Below are 13,864 nucleotides of genomic sequence, written 5' to 3' on the forward strand. Positions count from 1 at the left end.
TCCCCAGGACACTGCAACCATCATAAATATGAGTCAATTGGCAAGCATCTGAATTTGGATCAGATGACCACAGGGACTGTGATGACCCAGGGTGGGATACAAAACAAACAGAGTTACAGAAAACAGGTGAAGCCCCTTTTATTCCTTCACTTTGCTTCCAAGCTCTGAATATTCTTGACGGAAACCAAAAAGCTCCCACACAAACGGTTACAAGAAGAAGGGAAAAAGCAACACAAACCAGCCAAGATAAGGGCTGGAGGATGTCCACAGATAACACACCCTGGGTAAGTTCCAAACTCAGAAAGGAACAATAAACTAAAGATATTTCCATGCTTTGTTTCCAGCGCTTGCCTATACGCATGTCCATCCTATTAACCAGTTGTCACAGGTGCAGCCCATGAAGAGGATCAAGGCCCTCCCCTCCTGAGTAGACTGTGTCTCTCCCTTATCCTCTCCTCCCTGTGTGCCCTGGGATGGAGAGGGGATGGGCCTGGGTCCTCCTCTGACTGCCCAGCCAGCCTCTGCCCTTCCCCAGCCTCCTCCACAACCTCCGGAGCCACACTTCTACTCCCTGTCAGCTGTTCCTCCTCTCCCTCTGAATCAGTCTTCATCAGGGGCATGACAGGGACGCTGCAATGGTGGTAAGTGTGAAAAACGGTCATAAGTCACTTTTTTCAGTGCTAACTTTGACCTGTCACTAACTGAATGGTTGGAAGTCCAGCATTTTGAGTGCCTTCTGTTTTTTTTAATTATCATTATTTTGGACTCTGTTCCCAACAGCAGTCATGAAAACTTTTGTCTGCTGGTATTATCATCTTGAATTGAATTCTTTATTCTTTATTGTCATTGTACGTATATACACAGTATACATACAACGAAATTCACATAACACCCAGAGACCAGACTCAACATGCACACGCACATGACAATCCCAAAACACCTCCCCACCTGCCAAAATTCCCCACCCCCTAAAAATACACAAGCATCCACACAACAGACCAATAATACCGTCCAACAGCTCACTGGTGGTGGTCTTTAAGTTCATTGTTAAGTGCCATTATAACTCTCAGATAAAAAAAAAATTCAGAAAACTCGTGTGGTCCGAGTTTGAATGGCTCTGTATCTTCTGCCAGAAGACAACAGTCCACAAAGATTGTGAGCAGGATGGGAAGAGTCTCTGAGAATGTTGTGCAACTTCCTTAAACAGCGCGATGCAAAGATGTCATCCGAGGCTGGTAGCTGGAGCCCGATGATCTTCTGGGCAGTTTTAATGATTCTCTGTAGAGCCTTTTTTGTCCGCTACAGAGCTGCTCCCCTACCATGCAAGGATGCCGCATGTCAGGACACTCTCAGTAGTGCTGCGGTAGTAGGGCAGAAGTAGATGCTGAGATAGATTTATCTTCCTGAGCATTCTCAAGAAGTACAGCCTCTTCTGTGCCTTCTTTACAAGCATGTTAGCATTCATAGTCCATGAGCAGGCTGTTGCACTACTCAGGTGACCCTGAGGACCCAGACAAACCTCCAGGTGGCCTCAATGACCCTCTAAAAAGGATGCAAATGACCAGCGGTCTGCAAGGAGTATAAATCCTTCCATTCCCCACCATCCAGTCAGAGATGAAGAAGCTTCTCGGAAGAGAAGTGAAACATCTTCAAAAGAAAAAACTAGAAAGTCCAGTTGCCTCCTGAAGAAGCACTTTTGGGACAGTTTGGCCTGCATGACTGAGAATCTCCATATAGACAATCGTCTGGTCTTTCAAAAGGCTGGAAAAGTAGAGGTAGTCTTCAGCCTATGACCACAACTGAGCCCAAAATTTGTGTTGCTAAGTGAGAAATTTGGCGAGTTTTACCCCATTTGACAACTTTTCTTGGTACATTTCTTAAATGAATTACTGCAGTTAAATTAGTAACACGGTTGTTAAGTACATCTGATTTCCCAGCTGACTTTTTATCATTTATTTGTTTTTCATTAAGCAAATATTTAAAAATAATAACCAGAAAGGGCATGAAACCACTGAGAAAATTGTCCCACAATACATTTATATATTTTTAATAAATGTATTTTATATATATTATACATTTATAATATATATTATAAATTCTTTTGGGAGTGGGAATCAGAATTTAATTTTTAATGTGTCCTAGTGTTTACATACAGTAGAGAAAGTGACCATAAAACTTTTCTTATCTTATTTATTTTATTTTATCCTATCCTACCCTATCCCGTCTCCTGGACTTGGAAGTTTGGAGTATCCAGGGTTGAATAAATTATTATTAATTTAATTCAGGATTGAAATAAATCTGCCCAGCATCCATAATTATTCTACTAAAGCAGAGAATTTTATGGTCAAAGGGATATTAGAAAGAAGCAGACAAACTGTTCTAATCAGGAACAAGCAAAATATTACAAAAGCCATTGCTTATTTATACAAAAGAAGGAACTTACCGTGTTTATACAGCATTCTAAACAAAATAACCAACTACATTTTAGTTTGGTGCCTGCTGGTAATGTGCGCTGTCTGATTAATTCTGCAGCGTTTTGCAATCCCAGAAAAATTTGACCAAATTATTATCAGATTAATCATGGTAAACATGTCATGGAAAAGAGCCAGCAAGTTCAGGTTGACTGGGACCTATTTTCCAGCGAGCTAATTAGAAGAAGAAAAAAAACGTAGGTTACTACTTGAAAAAAATTATTTCCAAAAGCATAGTTTAAGTAGCAGCAAATTATATTATTTCTGAAACTATTAGGTTGAATTTGGAAGGGATGTTTTGGGCCACATGGAAATATTAAATTCATATCTGCCTGTTACTCTTTTATTTGTTTGCTGAATTTATGGAGTGCCGCAACCTGAAACTCAAGGTACTTCCTTATACTTATAAGGCAATGAGGTGGCTGTGGTAAACTACATTCAAATGAAGTTCAGTTAAAATTTAAAGCACACAACACCTGACTTAGGCCATCCAGAATAACTGCTTTAAGTAGTTCCTGGAAGATTAATTGATGAAGTCGATGAAAAGGTGTGGAGCCCTTGATGCTCTTGGAGCTTGGTTGTTTTCTTGCAGGCATTTCATGACCCAGCTAGGGAACATCATCAGTGCTAGAAGAGACTGGGGTTATGGAGAGGAGGAGGACTGTGGGGACCTTAGTGCTCTCTAATCTTTGTTGTTTTCTTGCAGCCATTTCATGACCCAACTAAGTAACATCATCAGTGCTAGAAGGGAGTGAAATTTGTTCTCTGATTATTTGAATTTTTTTTCAGATGATCTGGATCTGATGCTCATTTGTCAGTAGATCCCACCAGCAGGAGAAAGGGACTGAAACCCGGGGGATAAATTCAAGATTATTGCAGACATGCTGCAGAATGCTAGCTCTCCATTTCTATGCATGGGGAGATGTATCTCATTAAGAGAGAGAGACCTCCTAGCCTTTGGATGATGACATGAGCCACCTAGTTTTCAGGAATTTGTATACAAATGGCTTGTCAGTGTTGATGGGAGTGTTCATTGTGCTTTCATGTTGTTATTTAATGCTTGATTGTTTGTCAGAGTACGTTGTTCCTTCATTGGGGTATCATTAAATGCTTGATTGTTGGTAATCCTGATGTTAATTCCTGATTATCTGGGTGTTGATTGTTGGTGAGGAACTGTTTTGGTTTTTTCATTTCCTTTTTAAATTTAAGAGGATTAGAAACTTCCACACTTCATCCTGGCCAACGGCTTTATTTGTTGCGCGCCTTCACGTCCTAGCAATTTTCTGAGCAAACCCCTGCAGTTTTCTTGGCAGGTTGTCAGAAGGGTTTTATTTTCTTCTTCCATGGCTGAAAGAAAAGGACTGACACAAAGTTTACCCAGCTGGCTTTGGGCCTCAGGTAGGGTGCCAAACCCAAGCTCCATCCTCCTGAGTCCATTACAGGTAGTCCCAGGGGTGGGCTGCTGGGGCCTGGCAGGGGCTCCGAGAGCCCCCAATAACCTCAGAGAGACAAGCAGTGAGGGAAAGCTCTTAATAGGCTTAATTGAACTTCTGGGTGTTCAGCCAAGAGCATTTCACACCTGGTAAAAGTGTGGCAAGCTAGATAAACAATCCACTCAGCGCTTGTGAGGGAGAGCCATTGAGAAAACCAGGTAACATTGCCTCTGAGGGGATTAATTCCCAAATAATAAGAATCACATAATTCACCAGAAACTCCACTAAGACTCCAAGATCCCTCTCACAGTTACTCCTATTAAGCCTGGTTTCACCCAGTCTTTTATTTAAGTGTTAAATGCACGAAATAATAAACAACTTTTTGGTGTGTGTGTGTGTGTGTGTGTGTGTTTAGGTAATTAGGGCAAAGAAGCAACATCCAGATAGCAGATAATCAGAGCTGGAATGGATCTTGTAGGTCATCTAGTCAAACCCCAAGCAGGAGACCATACACCATGAGTTGGCCACACCCACCCAGTCACATGACTACCTAACCACACCCACCCAGTCAGTCATTAGGGCAGAGAGCCCCTTGTTAAACAATTTGAAGCCCAACACTGGGTAGTCCTCAATTTACAACCATTCACTTAGTGACGGTTAGGGTCTTTTTGTTCATTGCAATGTGTGATGCTACTCAGATTGGACCCTGCAAATTGTAGTTCCGTGTAGATCATGTTGCAATCCTCCAAATGGGAGAGGTGACCAGGTGATCCCCAAATACAGGCAGTCCTCGAACTTACAACGGTTCCCTTAGTGGCTGCTGAACAGCATTGGAAAAAAAACTGACGACCGTTTTTCACACTTAACGGCCGTTGCGGCATTCCCCACAATCCCACGATGAAAATTTGGGGATGCTGCAACTTTAAGTGTGAAAAAGTCACTTTTCCACTGATGTCACTTTGAGTGGTCCCTAAACGAATGATTATAAGTCGAGGACTGCCTATATACTAATATAATCTTTTTTTTTTAAAATCCCAAAACCCAACCAGTTTTTTACTGGAATAAAAAAATAGAAAAAACCCTAAAGGCGCTTCCCTCAGGGCCGGGTCAAAAGGTTTGGACCACACTTCCCATCCTCCCCTGCGAGCGAGCGAAGAACACGCCCCTCTCCCCCCGCCTCTCATTGGCCGCCTCCTTCCGCGTCGGGTGACCGAGGAGGTGACGCAGGGCGGCATCGTTGGAGGTAGAGGCGGAAGAGGCGGAGCGGGGCGGGGCTGGGACGGAGAGACAAGATGGCGTCGCCCCATTACCGAGGACTGTGTGGAGGAGGAAGCCGGTGGGCCTTCGCCATCGTCGGCCGCGAATTATAACTCGGAGCCGCCGCGCGGGGGTCAGGAGAAGGAGAAGGAGGAGGAAGAGCGGCCGCAGAGTTCGAGGCGAAGCCGCCGGGGTGAGTAGGCCTCAGCGCCGGCGTCCCCTTATTTTCCGGGCGCCGCTGAGGTAAAAAGGCCGTTTTCTCCTCAGGGAGGGGAGGGGTCGCGCGGCGTCTGCGCAGGCGCAGTGCGCCCGGGGTTTTGACGCTCGCCCCGGGGGTCGTGAGAATCCCGGCTCCTCCGGCTTTTCCTTCGGCCCAGCGTTGCCGGGAAGCCGGCCTTGTCGTATCTCGGCGCCCTGGGTCCGCCCTCCGCCTTGAGATTAGACTCCTCCGGCTTTTGAATGGGCCTCTTGCCGCCCTCTCGGCCCGTCGCAGCCGAACCCGCCCCGCTGAGAAGGTGGCTCCCCTTTCCCCGCTGCCTTTCTCGGACCGAATTTGTGGGGGGCGGCGGCTTCCCGGCCTAGTACTTCGGGGGCGGGGAGAGAGGCTTAGGCGACCGAGGGGAGTTTTCAAAGCCTGACCTTGGTGGGGTGGATTAGGAAAAGAGAAGCGGACAGGATACTTACTGGTTTGTGTAGCTAGCAGGATCGGCCTTGTCTAGCCCCCCACCCTCCCGCGCAAAATAGCTGGTCTTAAGGAGAGATCCCTGCTAAGAGAGTGGACAACCAAACAGGGCTTCTTGCTTGAGAGTGGGGGTTGGACTAGAAGACCTCCGAGGTCCCCTCCAACTCTGTTATTCTGGTTTTGGTGGGTGGCCATAACGATCTTCAGGAGCTAGAAAAGGGGGAGTGTAGGGTCAGCAATGAATGTTATCAATGAAAAGGAAATGATTAGATAGATAGATAGATAGATAGATAGATAGATAGATAGATAGATAGATAGATAGATAGATAGATAGATAGATAGAAAAAAGAAAGAAAAAGAAAGAAAGAAAGAAAGAAAGAAAGAAAGAAAGAAAGAAAGAGAGCAAGCAAGCTTTATTGGCCAAGTGTGATTGGGACACAAGGAATTTGTCTTCTGTGCATAAACTCTGAGTGTGCATAAAATAAAATACACTCATCATAAGATGCAACACTTAGTAATACTCATAGGTTACTAATAAGTAATCAAATCATAATAAGAAACAAAACATAAGTTGTGAAGATAAAAGCAACATGGTTATAGTCATAAGTGGGAGGAGATAGGAATATGATGGATGAGAAGAAGAATAGTAATGCAGTCTTACTGAATAGTATGACAGTGTTGAGGGAATTATTTGTTTAGCAGAGGGATGGCATTTGGGGGAAAAGTGTCCTTGTGTCTAGTTCTGGTGTCCAGTGCCCTATAGCATCTTTTTTTTGGGGGGGGGGGTGTATTTTGTAATGTTTGTAAATCGGGGGTTGAATGGAGGGTGGTCTCTGAGATAGGTGGTTTTCTTGCAGACATTTCATGACCCAACTGGAGGACATCAGTGCTAGAAGGAAGGGGGTTTTGCTCTCTGTTTATACATTGTAACAACCTGTCATATTGGTGGGAGTGTCTTCTCCTTGGTATTTTCTTGATCAAGGTTTTCTCCTTTTCTACTGTGTTTTCGACTTGATTGTTTGCCTGGTACCAATAGAAAAGATTTGTATGAAATAATTGAAAAGAAGATTTGTAGCTCAGGGTTGAATTGTGGGGTCCTTGGTGCTCTCTGAGTTTGATGGTTTTGCATTGGGGAAATGTTAGCTTATTCAAAGGAAGTTAAAATACAAAATGCTGAAATATTTAAAAAAGAACAAAAGGAAAAAAGCAACAAAAAAGACATTAACAAGAAAAAGTCTCTTTAAAAGAAGAAGACTTAACTGTTAATCTTGGCTGTTTTCTTATAGACATTTCATGATCAAACAAGGCCACATTGTTGAAAGTGTTAGCTAGTTGGGCAATGAAACATCTGCAAGAAAACCAAGCTCTGAGAACACCAAGGGCCCCACAATCAGTGTTATAGCCTGAAATTTTAATTACTAGACCATATCAGTCTCACTTTAGAGATAGTTTGGACTAGGATCTCTGTTAGGGTTTGAGGATTAACCCCTAGAAGAGTATTGCAGCAGTAGTCAAACCAAGAAGCCAAAGGAGAGCGGAAGGGCCCCAGAGTATACACACACTGAACACAAACACTGTTTGTAGTTTAAATAGTTTTTAATCCAGTTAGAGTTTAAGCATTGTCATTCAGTCCATTAAGTCATTCACCGTATTTCCATCCAGTAAGACTCACTAGTATAGTCCAAGTTAAGAGTCCTTGCAATATCTTTATCAGCCGATAAAGATATCTTCTCCTCCTCGGTTTCACTCTCCAGAGAAACAAACGCTGGATATTCAGTAAACAGTAGCAAACAAAAACAGTTCAGTCACAGGCACTCACAGTCAGCAATCTCAGTTAGTCGCAGTAGCACACAGTAACAGCCAGCACACAGTTACAGTCAGCTTTCCAGCTTCTAATGCTTCCTTATATTGTAACTTCTAACCGCACCCTTAATCGGCTAATTGCCTGCTGCATTGTGCTTAAAGTGATAAGCACTTAAACCATGATATCTAAGTTTTATATATTTATTCACCCAAACCATATTTGATATCAATGTTATACCTAACATACTCCCCTTTTGGGTGAAATAAATATATAATACCTTTACAATCTAATCCCATATTTTTCACAACTCTCCTGGTGCTTACTGGCACCTTGGGCTTTAGTAAAATTATCAGCTAAATTGTCCTCCGACATACAGTACTCTAGCTGAATCATCTTACTTCTTACAGATTGTCTCACGTTTAGGTATCTTAGATCTGTATGCTTGCTTCTTGTTTTTACTCCAATATTTGTGGCCATTTGAATTGCTGCCTGATTATCATCATGTATAATTATAGGATAATCTACAGTTATACCTATATCAATTAACATTTGTTTATACATTATTAATTCTGTACATAACAATGATAAACAGGAGAATTCTGCCTCCATAGTAGACAAACTTATATGCTGTTGTCTTATTGACTTCCAGCCTATTAATGTATTACCCAGCATTATGGCTGTTCCTGAAGTCGACTTTCTAGTGTCTCTTTCTGATGCAAAGCTAGCATCTGCATAAGCACACAGAATTAAATCACCCTTTGGTTCTAAATACAATGAATAATTCATTGTCTTTTTAAGATATCTTAATATCCTCTTAGCTGCATTCCAGTGTCTTTCACATGGTGCAGAATTGAATCTAGCCAACTGATTCACGCAATACGAAATATCTGGTCTAGACCAATTACTAATATAACTCAAACTACCAATTAAAGATTGATAAATCACCTTATCAAACTCCGGGCTTTGTTCATCAGTGTTGCTAAACTACTGACTCATTGGAGTCTTAGCTGGCTTACAAAGCTCCATCTTGTAATCTTTTAGTAATTTGCTTATCTTATCTTCCTGAGATATCTTAAAACCTTTCCGTGTTTTCTTTATATTCAAACCGAGATACTTCTTTATCTCTCCTAATTGCTTGATCTTTATTCTCTTTCCTAATGATGCTATTATTTTATTTGCTTCATCATTAGTTTCAGTTATCAATGCAATGTCATCTGTGAATAGTAATAATAATGATACTTTCCCATTTGTCTCCCTCTTAAACAAACATGGATCGGCTAAACCAGCTTTAAATCCTATATTGTCTAGTTCCTTTACAATATACTGGTTCCATTCATAGCCTGATTGTTTAAGACCATAGAGGCTTTTCTTTAACAACCAACAATCATTATTATCCTTATTTTCACTTTTAATACCAACAGGTTTTTTCATATAAATAATATGTTTTAATGGGCGTGCAAGTAAGCAGTTTCCACATCTAGATGGTTAACTATATAGTTTTACTAGCTGCCCACACTAAAGCTGCCCTCAAAGTTGCTGCCTTAAGACTAGGTGCAAACACCTCATCATAGTCATTAGCATTCTGCCTAAAACCTTGGGCTACTAATCTTGCCTTATGGATTAAATTACCATCTTTATCTATTTTTACCTTAAATATCCATTTGCAGCCAATGGATTTCTTTCCTACAGGTAATTTAGCATTTTCATACACCTTCATATCACTTAATGAATTCAGTTCCTTATTCATTGCTGCATACCATTTTCTTTTTCCTTATTAGGATACTTTTTAATTTCTTCAACAGAATTAGGAACTTGATTAATCTGGCACACTGTGTTAGCCTGGTACCTATCAGGCGGTCTAGATACACGTGTAGTTCTTCTGGGAATTACAGGGCTTACAGGAGGACTTTGTTGAACTACTACCTGTTCATCTTCCTCATCCTGTTCAGCTATTGAATCTGTTTCTTCCTTTATGGGCACTATTTCATCCTGTATTTGTCTCTTTACTTTATTTTTAAAGTTACAGGGATAACTAATGGGATTTCTATAGGATTCAATAATTACATCTTTATTGGCATCCTGTTCTAATTTCTCCCATCCTTCATGTTCTAGAAATTTGGCACTAGCACTACATAACACTTTAGATGTGCCTTTCTCCCAAAATCTATATGCCCTATGGTTTGCCTGATAACCAACGAAGAAAAATCTTTTAGCTCTATGTTGCCCTTTTTTTCTGAGTTGTGCAGGAATATGCACCCATGCTGGTGCACCAAATGTGTGCAGGTAACTTAGATCAGGTTTCCTGCCATGCCATCTGGTGAATGGAATTTCACCTGTTGTTGTATTAACAACGTTGTTCAATATGTTATTAGCACACATTGTAGCCTCCCCCACAAAGAATCAGGTAACCCAGAATCATTTAACATTGTTCTAACCATTGCCTGTAGTGTTTGGCCTCTTCTTTCAATAAAAGCGTTATGTTCTGGCCTGTATGGAGCAGACTTCTTATGCTCTATTCCAGATATCTTAAGTCTGTTCTGGAATTTGTTATTAATAAATTCGTACCATTATCTGTCACCAGGGTTATCAGTTGTCGTTTAGACTTTCTTTCAGCAAACCTAAGCCAATTGAAAAATGTTGATATGTTTCAGTTTTGCTTTTCATTAAATAGCAAAACCCATATCTAGAATAATGGTCCATAATGCTCAGTATATATCTAGCACCCCCATACTGGGTTTCTTTGGACCTATGATGTCTGCAAATACTACTTCTAAAGGTTCTTTTGTTTTGAAACCATTTAGCCTATTTGCAGGCAATACTTTGCTCTTATCTTCACAGCAAACATTACAACGCAAATATTTATCACAAGGTTTTAACCTTATTCCTTCAGATAACTCAACTGTACGTTTTAGCATTTTAAAATTTACATGCCCCAAACGCCTATGCAATAAATGGATACATTCTTCATGAGGCTTTATATTATTAAATACAGTCTGAGCCTCCCCTTTCTTACTATTATCTAAGACATATAATGTTCCATTTAAAGCTGCAGTTACCCTTTTGTTATCTTTTTCAATTATGCAATTATTATCTTTAAAAGTAATTACATAACCTAATTTATCTAATACCCTTACTGAAAGCAAATTAAACTTTAGTTGCGGTACATACAACATTTTTATATCCTGGTTTATGTACGGACAACGTGCAAAACCTTGACCTTTCGCTTTCAGGTTCCAGCCATTGGCAAGAAATATATGTTGAGAACTTGTAGACATTTTTATAAATTTTGTCTTATCTCTTGTGATGCAGTGGGATGCGCCACTGTCAACCACCCATAAATTATTCTTCACATCAGAGTTGGTAAACATGGCTAGTTCAAATGCGTTCTTTGGCTTTTTTACATTCTGGCTTTTTCTCTTTTTGCAGAATCTTGCCAAATGTCCTCTGCCTCCACAATTAAAACACTTTTTAATTGTGTATGCCGTCGAAGATAAATTCTCTTCTTCCGGGTGCTTTATTTTTCTTTGCTGGTTTCTTTCAAGCTTTGAAGATAATTTCTCTTCTTTCTTATCTTCTCTCAGCTCGTCACGCTCACGCCTTCTTCTGGCTTCTTCTAGTAGCCTGCCTGTAATCTCGGTTAATGAGAGGCTTTCTTTTGGCAATACCTCCAACGAAGTCACATAGTCATCATAGCTTTGATCTAATGAAGATAATATTATGTAGACTTGTTGCAGTTCATTAAATATAAGCTCTTTTTCTTGCAAATCTTGAAAAATGCTCTTCATACAGTTTAAATGAACTAACATATCTCCATTCCTCTGAAGATGCGTTGAAAAAGCTTCCGTGTAAGATTTATATGTGCTCCTACACTGTCCCGAACATAAATCTTCCTGAGGTTCTCCCAGCAGTTTGCAGCATTTTCTTCTCCACGAATATGGACAAGCTGCTGATCACAGAGAGTCAGTCCTATGATGCATAAAGCCTGCTCATTCTTCAGTTTAAAGTCTTGTAACTTTTCTTTATCATCATCATCAGCAGGATCCCATCTACTCACATCTGGTGGGTTTGCTATAATGTCCCACAAACCTTCTCTGCGTGAAGTAAACTACATTTCATTGACCATGAAACATAGTTTGTTCCATCCAGCCTGGATATCATGGACAGTTGTGACAAATTTACTTGTGCCATTACTCTTCAGATATTTTGACTATTTTAAACTAATTAAAACAGTTTGTTTTTACAGTAATGTGCAACTCACACCAACTCTCTCTGCTATATCCTGGTTAGTTAGACTATGCTGCTGGGCCCATAACCAATGTTAGGGTTTGAGGATTAACCCCTAGAAGAGTATTGCAGCAGTAGTCAAACCAAGAAGCCAAAGGAGAGCGGAAGGGCCCAGAGTATACACACACTGAACACAAACACTGTTTGTAGTTTAAATAGTTTTTAATCCAGTTAGAGTTTAAGCATTGTCATTCAGTCCATTAAGTCATTCACCGTATTTCCATCCAGTAAGACTCACTAGTATAGTCCAAGTTAAGAGTCCTTGCAATATCTTTATCAGCCGATAAAGATATCTTCTCCTCCTCGGTTTCACTCTCCAGAGAAACAAACGCTGGATATTCAGTAAACAGTAGCAAACAAAAACAGTTCAGTCACAGGCACTCACAGTCAGCAATCTCAGTTAGTCGCAGTAGCACACAGTAACAGCCAGCACACAGTTACAGTCAGCTTTCCAGCTTCTAATGCTTCCTTATATTGTAACTTCTAACCGCACCCTTAATCGGCTAATTGCCTGCTGCATTGTGCTTAAAGTGATAAGCACTTAAACCATGATATCTAAGTTTTATATATTTATTCACCCAAACCATATTTGATATCAATGTTATACCTAACAATCTCCAAGTTTTATACTGTTATATTTCTGTGATTGATTTACCTGGCTATGGGACACAAGGCAGTATCTCTTTGACAGATATGCCCCCCCGCCAAAGCCCTCACTGTTTTAGTATAGCTTCTGCAAGAATGTACATGGTTTTGTAAGAATAGGATACTAGGCCTCTATGTTTTCAGAAATTAAACTCACGTTTTAGTGAGGCCTTGAAATACTGTACATAACCTTCCTGCAATGATACCTGAACCTTGTGTATATGTCATTATAAATTCATGCACACTTGGCAGGTTGTGATGTCACTCTATATTTTATATGTAAGAAAGTGCCTAAGAAATATTTCTACATGTCTGTAAATCAAAGGAAAGAAAACTTGATTTTCAGGGTGAGATAACTTGTTCTTTTTTTTTTCTTGAATGAGATCTCTTAATCATGCAAGGGTACTTAAGCACAGTCTGAAACATACTTAAAGATCAGAAGTGGGTTTTAACTAGAGGCAAAGTCCTTTCTGAATTTGGAAGATTATTCTTCATCATTCTCAAATAAATGTAGGCCTCCTTTTACTGGTGTCTTGGAAGTATTTTGCTAGACAAAACCGGTCTTTTCTCTTTGAAGTAATCACAACTGGTATAAGGGCATCTCACACACTCTGATTCTGATCTATAACCAGTAGAAATAGTAAGGTCTTGTATAGTGCGGGTTATAAGGGAAGTTGCATATTAATATATTGTACTCTTCTTAATTTGGGGGATGGCATCAATAAGGAACTGGATTCAATCAGTCACTGTTGATCATTGACTAATTACTCAAGTTAAAACTTTATGAATCATTGTTGATTAATTTGGTGTTCTACTCTTCCTAGACTTGGATGTCAGGTTTTCATACATAATTACATGTTAAATATATATTTGTGCCTATTTTTGTTTAAAATATTGACAAAGGAAATTAAAAATGTTACTTTTTTGGGACAGAAATGGTTAATGATCCCTGTGATGTAAAACGAGTATGAAGATGGAAAACTTTCAGCTTGGATTTTCAGAAGACAGCTGGGCACACAAAGAGGACCAACAGATTCAGTTTAGTTTTAGTTTAGTTTATTGTAATTGCACATTGTACAACAAAATTAAATGCCACATAACTATAAAAATAAAATACACACGCCCTTCACATTCTATACAACTGAATTGAAAATCCCTGATATGGCATTAGTGTTACACTCTACATTAGAATTCAATTGAGTTACTGCTCTGGGATAGAAGCTGTTTTTCAGCCTATTTGTCCTTGTTTTTATTATCCGTACCGTCTGCCAGATGGTAATAGTTAAAA

The 13,864-nt window shown here is 40.1% G+C and overlaps 1 protein-coding gene across 1 annotated transcript in view; it reads left to right on the forward strand.

Annotated features, from left to right (window-relative positions):
- The first annotated feature begins 5,129 nt into the window (after window positions 1-5,129).
- Window positions 5,130-13,864, forward strand: part of UBAP1 (ubiquitin associated protein 1) — a 46,657-nt gene continuing 37,922 nt past the window's right edge. The window contains exon 1 of the mRNA XM_087958759.1: window positions 5,130-5,354. The gene's annotated coding sequence lies outside the window, so the exon portion shown is untranslated. The remainder of the gene's footprint in view (window positions 5,355-13,864) is intronic.

The sequence above is a fragment of the Notechis scutatus genome, chromosome 2, assembly GCF_049901735.1.
Source record: "Notechis scutatus isolate UNSWTSFEM ecotype Mainland chromosome 2, rNotScu1.2, whole genome shotgun sequence".
NCBI classification, from domain to species: Eukaryota; Metazoa; Chordata; class Lepidosauria; order Squamata; family Elapidae; genus Notechis; species Notechis scutatus.